Source organism: Rhinolophus sinicus, chromosome 4, assembly GCF_057876585.1.
Source record: "Rhinolophus sinicus isolate RSI-liver-muscle chromosome 4, RSI-T2T, whole genome shotgun sequence".
NCBI classification, from domain to species: domain Eukaryota; kingdom Metazoa; phylum Chordata; class Mammalia; order Chiroptera; family Rhinolophidae; genus Rhinolophus; species Rhinolophus sinicus.
Genome location: NC_142504.1, coordinates 37,897,423 through 37,908,010, shown reverse-complemented (window position 1 = coordinate 37,908,010; position 10,588 = coordinate 37,897,423). Strand labels below are relative to the sequence as shown.

Genomic DNA, 10,588 nt, shown 5'->3' with positions numbered 1-10,588 from the left:
CAAGGACATATGAAAACTTTTATCCTCATTTGCTGGGATTATCTGAAGTCTTAGTTCTCCACTCTCTTAAATCGAATTAGGAACCAACTTTTGCTAATGTTCCCTTAATAGACTCAGTAAAGATCTGCTGCAAGAGAAAAACAAGTAAATAGGGTATGGAGAGGTGGTGACCAGGTTGAGAAATTAAAAGTATGGAGATGAGACACTGACACAAAATGGAGGACAGGAAAAGGCTTATAAGATGGAGTGCCATATGCCCCAGAGAAAAGCCTAGAGGAAGAATACCAGACAGAACAGGACCTGGAAGAGCCTGATATGTGGCCCTAACTAGGGACAGTTTGTTCATTCCTCTACTAGCATAGGAATCCCCATCAACTCTCCAGAAGTTTTGGAAGGCCTTCCAGTATATACCCATCAGCTGTATTAATAGGACATAGAGACTGTGTAGGAAGACAATGGACCACTCAGCAACTGTATTTTTCATTTGCTTTGAACAAAAACACTTGCAAACACCTTTTTTTCTGAATCATACCATTCAGGACATGAGACAACAGAACCTGCCTCTCAGTATTTGAAACACTTTTATATTAATATATCATCCTTTAGTAAAAGAAAGGTAATTGCATCTATATTCTATCACTGGTGAAGTTCATTAAATTGCTGTAAAAAAACCTGGAGCCCGAGTTAATTATAACTCACAAAAGCATCAAATACCATGACTGTGTTGTAAATACTTTTATAAAAATTTCTATTTGGGATAGAATTATTTCTCATGATTTTTCTACAAAATATTTAATTCCTAGTTAAGTAAACCCTAGGATATATTAAAAATCTAATGCATTCCCTAGGTACACGTTCACTAAGTAGGGAGGTAGGAATAACCTAGGATGTAACTGTAGAAAGTTGCCCTAGGATTCAAATTATTTTATGGATAATCTTAAACTGATTATGCAAATTAAAAATATGTAGATGTTATTATAAATTTACTTTTTCTTTATTAAAAGAAAAAAATGGTTCACCCTCACAAACACCAATCTGTTCTATATGAGCTTTTTGTTTTTGATTTCACATATAAGAGATCGTACAGTATGTCTTTGTCTGACTTATTTCACTAAGTCCTCTTAGCGTCTGACTTATTCCTCTAGGTCCATCCATGTTGTAGCAAATGGCAAGATTTGTTTTTTCTGGCTGAATAATATTCCATTCTACATATATACCACATTTTCTTTATTCATTCATCCATTGATGAACATTTAGGTTATTTCCACATCTTGGCTATTGTAAATAATGCTGCACTGAACTTGGAGGCTAATGTATCTTTGGAGTTAGTGGTTTTGTATTTGTCACATACTCAGAACCTGGAATTCTTAGGTCATACAGTTCTATTTTTAATTTTCAAAGGAACCTCCATAATCTCCATACTATTTCAACAGTGGCTGTACCAATTTACATTCCCACCAACAGTGCACAAGGGTTCCCTTTTCTCCACATCCTTGCCAACACTGGTTATTTCTTGTCATTTTGATAATAAACATTCTAACAAGTTTGAAGTAATATCAATATCATCTCATTGCGGTTTTGATTTGCATTTCCCTGTTGATTAATGAAGTTGAGCATTTTTTATGTGCCTGTTGGCCATCTGTATGTCTTCTATGGAAAAATGCCTGTTCAGATCTTCTGTCCATTTTTTAATGGGATTGTTTGGCTTTTTTTTTTTTTTTTTTTTTTTTTTGAGCTGTATATTCTTTATATATTTTGGATATCAGCCCCTTATCAGATATGATTTGCAAATATTTTCTCCCATTCTGGTTACCTTTTCTTTTTGTTAATGGTTTCCTTTGCTATGCAGAAGCTTTTTAGATTGACGCAGTCTCGCTTGCTAATTTTGCTTCTATTGCTTTTGCTTTTGGTGTCAGATTCAAAAAATTATTACCAAGAACTATGTAAAGGACCATACTGTCTATGTTGTCTTCCTGAAGTTTTATGGTTTCAAGTCTTACGTTAAAGTCTTTAATCCATTTTGAGTTAATTTTGGTGTGTGATGTAAGACAGTGGTCCAGTTTCCTTCTTTTTCTTGTGGCTGTCCAGTTTTCCCAACACCATTTATTGAAGAGACTGTCCTTAGATGGATGTGATTGCAATTTGGCATTGTTGAGATGCCTCTTCATTGAGACACCTCTGTGGCAGCTGGTGGGGCAGGTAGCTTACATGAACGTGCACAGAGGCTGCTGGCCTGCTACTGCAGCCTTAGTACCTGGGCCAGGACAGGCAAGTCAGGATGCCCCGAGGTATCCCTTGCTCCTGCTGTCTTAGGAGTCTTGGCTCCAGCCTGTCCTCCCACATCCCACTGCCATCAATACTGCAACACTTCTTTCCTGGGCTTCAGACCCCAGCATCGCCCCTCACAAAACATGACTCGCGATTTCAAACCTGGAGAGCTTATCTTCACCAAGATGAAAGGTTATCCTGATTGGCCAGCTCAAGTAGATGGAGTTCCAGGTAGAGCTATAAAACCACCCACCAACAAACTACCCATTTTCGTTTTTGGAACTCATGAGACTGCTGTTTTAGACCCAAAAGATGTATTTCCTTACTCAGAGAATAAGGAAAATTATGGGAAACCAAATAAACAAAAAGGCTTTAATGAAAGTTTATGTGAGATATTAACAATACAAAAGTGAAAATTTCAAGCCAACAGGCATCAGCTAAATAATCAAATGCATCATTTGATGTTAAAGTTGAAGAAAAAGAAACTAGTGTTTCAAAGGGAGATACTGACCATGAAGAAAAAGCCAGCAATGAGGATGTGACTAAAGCAATGACATAACCACTCCAAAAGCTGCCAGAAGTGAGAGAAAGGCAGAAAAGCAAGTAGAAACTGAGAAGGCAGGAGTAGTGACAACAGCATCTGTTCATCTAAAAGTGAATCCTAAAAGAGTACAACTTACAGCTACAGAAGTCAAGATTCCAAAACTAAGAGGTAGTCCTAAAATGGTAAAACAGGTCTGTCCTTCAAAGAGTGACATAGTAACTGAAGAAAACAAAAGTAAGGAAAAGGGGTAAAAGGGAAAACAACCCAAAAAGCAGCTTACAAAGGATGAAAAAGACCAGAAAGAAGAAGACAAAAAAAGAGGGGAAGAAAGAAGTTGAGTCAAAAAGGAAAAAAATCCAGCTAAAACAAGGGTTACATCAAGCTCTGATTCTGAAGAGGAAGGAGATGGTAGAGAAGGAAAGAAAGAAGAGAAAAGGTAGAAGAAATTTTCAGACTGCTCATAGAAGGAATATGCTGGAAGGCTAACATGAGAAAGAAGCAACAAATAGAAAATGCAAGCAGGAGGAACAAACAGACACTGAGCTGCAGAACAGAGATGAAGAGAGAAGCCAGAAGTTAAGAAAGTAGAGAAAAGAGAAACATCAATGGATTCTCAACTTCAAAGGATACATGCTGAAATAAAAAAAATCACTCAAAATTGATCATGTTGATGTGAACAGATCTACTGAAACCTTGGATGAACTTGCTTCACTTCAGGTCACAATGCAACCAGCTCAGGAACACACAGTGATGATTGCAACACTGAAAAATATACGGGGGATTCAAAGTGAGATTATCATGGAAAAGTCTACAATGTTGTATAACAAGAACATGTTTTTCTTTGGTGAAGGAGATTCTCTTATCACATAAATGCTGAATGAATCTCTTGCTGAACAAATACAGCATGAGGAAGCAAACAAAACCCAAGATCACGGGAAGAAAGGGCCAAACAAAAAGCTGGAAAAGGAACAAACAGGTTCAAAGACTCTAAATGGAGGATCTGATGCTCAAGAAAGTAATCAACCACAACATAAGGGAGATGGCAATGAAGAAAGCCAAGGCGAGGCCAGCAGTAAGAAAAACCATCCATCGCTTCTCGGCCTTTTGGCTAAGATCAAGTGTAGTATCTGTTCTTATCAGAAAAAGCCATCCAGTGAAAAGAGACTGAAATATCTCTGAAGGACTCTACACTGGATAACTAGATTGACATACCTAGAATATAAAGAATATTTGAGAAGTTTGTAATGGTTTTCATTTGAAATACTTAGACTGTTGAAAGTTAAATTTTTACAAGCATAGGTTTTGATGCTTAAAACTTGTTTTAAGGGAGGAAATCCCTTTATCTTTGTTTAAAAGTAATTAAGCATTGCTTAATTGTACTTGTGCAGTATTAACAGCTACATTATACAGTAAATGTGAGGCAAAATCCATTTAGGAAATGTTGAACTTCTTTTTCAGACATTGGTTGTAACATATTTTCAATTTGTGTGTGATGTTAATGTGTAATTGACAGTAGAAAAAAATTACATCTTTAAAACTGATACTTGTATAAAGCTTTCCTCTTTTCCCAAATACCATGGGTTTTATGCATAGTTTTAACAAATATTGGATTTATCAGACTGTCTTTCCACTGTTAGTGGGTTTTGTAGAAGTTACGCATTTTTATGGTAGATAAAATGTTACTTCTGTACAAGTATTCACTCCCTCCTATCTAATCTCACAGTCTACTATTATACTAATGTTTTGTAACAATGTGGTCTATATGCCTTTTTGCATGACAACTAGATATCCAACTGACACCAAACTGACAATTCTCCAAGGTACAAAACTCATGTTAACTTTTGAAGGTAATTTAATTTTGTGGCTGGGAATTCAGTGAAGTCACATGACTTTCCTGCAGAAAACAGAATGGGTGTATATAGGAATGTTCTGTCCTTAAGGTTCAGCCATCTAAGAGCTTTTACAGGCACTAGTAGCTGAAACTGAAAACTAAATGATAAAAGTTTATTCTTGAGATAGTTCTGAATTTTTAAAAAATTCATACTCATTAAGGAAGTCTCTAAGTAGTATTTTTTTAATTGGAAAAAAATCCACGATGCGTATGCATTAAATAAAAGTAAATACTATATAAGGAAACTAACCTACTTGAAAACATGGTGTCATGCAGGGTGTCATGTGGGGTCTTTGGTCCCGCTCCCCACATAAGAACGCAAGACATGGTGAGAGCAAAAAGGAACACCCACGGAGCCATAGAGAGGGGAGTCATACCACTATAGTCTCGCTAGCGGCTGGTTTGGAGACACAGAAAGCAGGAGCCACACGATCTGCAACTTGCCGTCCACGTCTCTGTCTGCCAACCAACCAACCTCACTTGCTAGCTGCAATCCGCCGTGCCAACTGCAATCCACTCTTACTAGTTCAGACACCATCTTCTTGCCAGCCCCCCATTTTCTACTAGCGTAGCCATGGCAGTTATATTAGTGGCCAATGGCTCACTGGTTACAGCTGACGGCCAACTAGCCACATCTGATGGCCATCCAATCACAGTTGATGGCCATTTACTACCCGAGTGAGCACCTTTCCATGTGAGGGTGAGAGCCTGGAAACTGCGCTCCTTACTCTTCCCCCACACATGGCTATATCAGAAGGGAATGTTTATTTCTGTACCATACACATGACAGGATTGCAGAAAGTGGGAACAGTGCTCTGAGGCAGTAGACAAAATAAAGGAGTATTTTTTTTTAGTCTGTATATTCATGTATATTGACTAAATTAGAGTGAACCAAGGTTAACACACAAAATTTAAGGGTAACTTCACATTTCTTAGATATTTTTATTAGGTCAGTTGGCAGTTTTTAGTAGCTGGAAAAAACTTTGTGTTTTGAAACTATAAATATGGGGAAAAGGCTTTTAATTCTTGAGTGTTTGTGTGTGACATGCATTGTATGTTGTGACCTCTCGGAAAATTGTTTTCATCTATAGATGAAATGTTTGAATTATTTCAATAATTGGCATTTTACTTTTGAGAGGTCTTACAATGGAACTTAGGGAACTTTTGCTATTGTATCTGTTTGGTTCTTTATACAATTAAAATTTGGACAGCTTTATTCTAGTTAGGCTGTGTCAACATGTAAACTTGTTTTGATTAAAGAATTTTTCTATCAATCTCTACTAATAAATTACTTCTTTGCTATTTAAAAAAAGAGAGACTGTCCTTTCCCCATTGTATATTCTTGGCTTCTTTGTAGTAAGTTGGTTGACTATATATGTATGGGTTTATTTCTGGGCTCTCTGTTCTATCTCACTGATCTGTATCTGCTTTTATGCCGACACCATACTGTTTTAATTACGATAGCTTTGGAATATAGTTTGAAATCAGGGCGCATGATGCCTCCAACTTTGTTCATTTTTCTCAAGATTGCTTTAGCTATTTGGGCTATTTTGTGGTTCCATATAAATTTTGTGTTTTATTTCTGTGAAAAATGTAGTGTGCATCTACACATAGTTGTTGGATGCAATAATATCAGTTAAGTCTAACTTCTAAACTCCTGTTATCCCAGCAGCTAAAGACGCAGAGTACAAAAAAATCTAGTTTTATAAACAAGTAAAAGGAAGTCAGTATCATAAGAGCTGTAATAGGGTTCAGACCACTCCATCTTTCGATTTCCACAGCCTTGCTCTAAAACCAAAAACAAAATCTCTGCCAGGGTCTCACGCTCTTAAAGATTGGTCTGGGGGCGGGGCCAAGTATTGGTCTTCTTTAAAAATCTCCCCAGCTAGAAAAGCAGTGCTTTAAGATGGACTGTGCACTACAGAGGAGCATCTTACTACACAAAGACAGGATGCATTTCACCAAGAATTGCCTTACACGTCCAAATAGGTTAACACTTCACTTCCAGCGCCTACAGCAAAACAGACCAAGTGGGAAGGGCCAGACGCACAATTCCCGTCTTTCTTCTGCACTCAGGCCCCGCTTTCAAGCCGGTCCACCCCGCAGCTCCCTCCGTTCCGAGCCCCGGATCATTATCAAACTCGGCCCCGAGCGTGGAGCCCAACTTTCCACAAGGCCAGAAGGACCACAATTGGGCCCCCCAAAAGGGCCTCCTTTATACATCAGCAGCGGGATAGTCCGTACCGAGATTTCATAGGAGGAGAAGAGTCGGACCACTAACCAACATCACACAGACCCAGGCTGCTGCTTCAATAACCCAGGATCTTTCTTCGCGCTCCAACTTCGCCGGAAGTGACGCCAGCAGTTGGCGCGCAGGGCCGCCCCAAGGGAAAGGAGAACGGGAGGGGGAGCGTGTGGGGGCTGGGGGGCGGGGCGCGGCCGTAGCTCCATTTCCGGTGGCTGGTTGCGCTCGCTCACTCCAGCTGCAGCCACTCTTGCCCGTGGCTGCTTCCTCCATCCTGGTATTTTTTGGAGCCTCCATCCTGGTTCTTCCAAAGTGCCCGGACCCAAAACAGGAAGTAAGTGCGATGGAACCTTCAGGTCCCAACCGCCGCCAGGGCCGCTCCGCCCAGTGGAGCCTGACCGGCCCCCTTGCTGCCCGCCTGCTCTCGCCGGCCCGCGCAAGCTGCCGGCCCCCGGGCACCGCGGGCGGGGTCGGAGCTGGGCCTTCGTGACGCTGAAGCTGCCGACCCCGCACGCTCAGGCCCGGGCCTCTCTCTCGGGGCCGGGCCTGTGGCGGTGGCTCAGGCTGCAGAGTAGGGTAGCGAGCGGTCGCCGAGGCACAGCAGTGATTCGACGGGAGCGGAAAATGGCGGCGGCTTCCGAGGAGCTAAATGGCGCCGGGACCCCTGGGGGTGGGGTGGGCCGGAGCTTCGGTAAAGAATTGGACCCGATAATGCGGAGAATAAGGAAACCTTGCTTGCCTTCTCGTGATGTTTCCTTTTCATTTTTTTAGGCACCTTTTCCGTTTTATTATGTTCAATGAAGGGAGGTGGACTTTGGTGGAACTGAGATGGGGCGAGTGTCGCCCCATCCCCCTTGATTTTTTTTTTCTTTTGTAATCTTGTATGTGTCTTAGATTCTTCAACCATCATTTTGGGTTCCCTCACGGTCAGCTCTTCGTGTGCCAGGCAGAGGGGATCCGGGTTTCTGGCGGAACTGTCAGCCTGAGTCTCTTTTTAAAAGGAGAGACCTGGACTGGGGCGCGGAGAGACAGCCCTAACCGAGCAGAGAACGGAACAATGCGTCGGCAAATAGTGATTGGCAAAATTTGCCAAGTTCTGAGGAAGTTTTAAATTTTAAAGTCTCTTTTCCATTTAAAGAAATACTTTGGTTTGAGTATCTCTTCAGGGACGTAGAGTGTTTTAACCCAATCTTCGACGTAGATTTGAGAGAGGTGGCCAAGTGCCGTTCTAGTATGCGGTTGAATGATACAGCATGTGTTTTTATAATAAAAATATTTGGTGTAGATAAGGAGAGGGTGAGAATTCTGTGAAATGTAGGTCAGGACTCCTCTCCCTTTCCCTGATGGAATTTGGAAATTCAAATTCAAGGTGTGGTTTTCTCCTAACTTGATTCATTGTCTACCTCTCTGACAGGAGGCGAGGCGGCAGGTTGAGGTAGGAAGATCCGACAAGTGCATATTCTGTAGGATTGCCATCTGATCAGTGTTGGAAGCTTAGAGTAATGCCATTTGGAAATCTTTTATCTTTTGCTAAGTATACCCTCATTTTTAATTCTTGAAAGACAACCATTTATAGCTTTTAAGCTCCAGTTCAAGTAAAGTATTGGTCCACTGTGTTGAAAGTTTTAAAAACAAAACCTATTTTTCTTTGTCAGTTAAGGCTTTTCATATTTTTCCATTGCTTGAGATTCTTTGAGCTGGTTTTAAATTTGTGTTTCAAATAACTTTTTTAGTGTTCAGTATTTTAATTTTTTTTAGTAGTTTACCACCACGTTAACATTTAAAGACTGGTGGTAATACACCAAACACTTTCTACTGTGATGGCGTGATAGTGATAAGATTTTATTTACTACATTAGGTTTAGAAATTTGGTTAAGATTTAGGGAAAAAAATTAAAATTACATTTCTTAACATTACAAAAATTGTCAGGCTATCTGGTTTAAAAAAAAAAACACAACAAAAACCAGCTGATGTGAGAATAAACTTTTTTTCCTTTATTCACAAGGGACAGAAAAACAGCTTGATCCTTTCTGAAAAAGCATTCCTTGTTACAGTTATGGGGAAAAGTACATTTCATGTTTTGTGATTATCTCATTTTAACTCCCATATACGAAGTGCTTTTATTTGCCACCAAACAAGTTAATTATTTTTTTTACTATTTTAGTTGATAGGCTCACCCCAAAATATGATTTTTGGGACTGACCTAGACCTGCATATTCTGCGTGAATCTCTTTAATTGATTGCAGTTGAGCTAGATGGTGGAGCCAAAATGCTATTGCCCTGTCTTCATCAACAGTTAATCAGTAAGTACTAGGCATTGCACACTTAGAACTTTAAGTCCATACTTTGAGCAGTTGTATGAATAAATATATGCTATATATACATTTTTCTCTGGGTGTTCAGGTTTTAGAAGTATTTTGAGGGGAAGCAATCAAAAAAAGGTTTTGGAGTTAGGATTCGAGCTTTGAAAGAAGAGCATGGCTGGGATATGGTTATGGTAGAGAATTATATTAAAATAAGGTGGGTGTCCTCCTTAGTCTTTTTTTTTTTTAAGTTCTCTTTTTATACAGGCTTTTTTATTTTTAAGACTGAGAAAGGTTATCTCATTTCACTCCAAGGCAGCAGGAGAGATAAGTATATCTGTAATGTTAGTTAAATTTAATAGTACTGAAAATAAGCACAGCAAAACTAGTCCCTGTCATCCTCATGTAATGCTTATCTTTTCTGCTCACTTCATTTATCCAACATCTACAGACCCTAGTTTTTATTAATGATGTAGTAAATTTGTATGTCCTGAAAATAACATCTTGTTGTTGTAAATAGTTACTTTTGTCGAGCTTCTTTAAGTGCATTGGCTTTTGTTAACACTTGTGAGGATGAATAAGATAATGTGAAACAAGTGTTCCTAGAGATTCACAGCCTGGCACATTTATGTTCAAATATTGAGGGGGTTTGGAAGTGTTTTGAAAGTATCTGTTGCAAAGACATCAAAACTTTAGAACAGCAGTAAAGTTTAGGAAGAGTTCCACTTTTTAAATATATACAGAGCCTGTCTACTTAACACGGACATGTTAGTCTGCCTTCTCAAAATGAAGTTTTTCTGTTAATATTCAATTTTCTCTTACCACTATCATTTTTAGCACATTATTTTCCCATGTAAAGGAATTCCCTAGTAATTAGTACACTTCTAAATGCTTTGCAATTTCAGCTCCAAAGCTTTTTCTATCCCCAAATGATACGAAATGACCTGAGAAAGTGATTGAACCTATTGCTGTGTTACATTTAATAACTATCTGTATTTTATATTTGTTTGCTTTTATATAATTTCTCCCTTTTTTTCATTTTTTTTTTTTTCCTTTTGTGAAGAGACTTCTTGTAATAGAAATCATGAATAGGTTTTGTTTTTGCTTTGATTCCATAAAGGTAAGCGATAAATTTAAATTAAAGAACCTGTTTATCAAGTCTCCTTTTTCAAGTTTGTGAATAGATATTGTATTCTGTGACTGAATGCCGGAAAGAAGTTGTCAAGAAAAAGTACACTGGAGAACCCTTTGTGAACGATTTTTTTCTGTTTATTTGTTGGAAACCTTATCCCTTTTTTTTTTTTCCTGTTATTTTTGGTTGTGTACACTGTTGTGTT

General features: G+C 39.0%; 1 protein-coding gene and 2 pseudogenes across 8 annotated transcripts in view; all 3 read left to right on the top strand.

Moving 5' to 3' along the window:
• Positions 1–2,411: 2,411 nt before the first annotated feature.
• Positions 2,412–4,014, top strand: LOC109457099 (PC4 and SFRS1-interacting protein-like; annotated as a pseudogene).
• Positions 3,901–4,101, top strand: LOC141567014 (U2 spliceosomal RNA; annotated as a pseudogene).
• A 3,036-nt stretch (positions 4,102–7,137) lies between these two features.
• Positions 7,138–10,588, top strand: part of DMTF1 (cyclin D binding myb like transcription factor 1) — a 45,229-nt gene continuing 41,778 nt past the window's right edge. For 4 of the 8 annotated variants that reach the window (XM_074340672.2, XM_019749751.3, XM_019749752.3 and 1 more), the window contains exon 1: positions 7,139–7,282. The gene's annotated coding sequence lies outside the window, so the exon portion shown is untranslated. The other 4 variants (XM_074340673.2, XM_074340669.2, XR_012498868.2 and 1 more) reach the window with 3 other exon arrangements.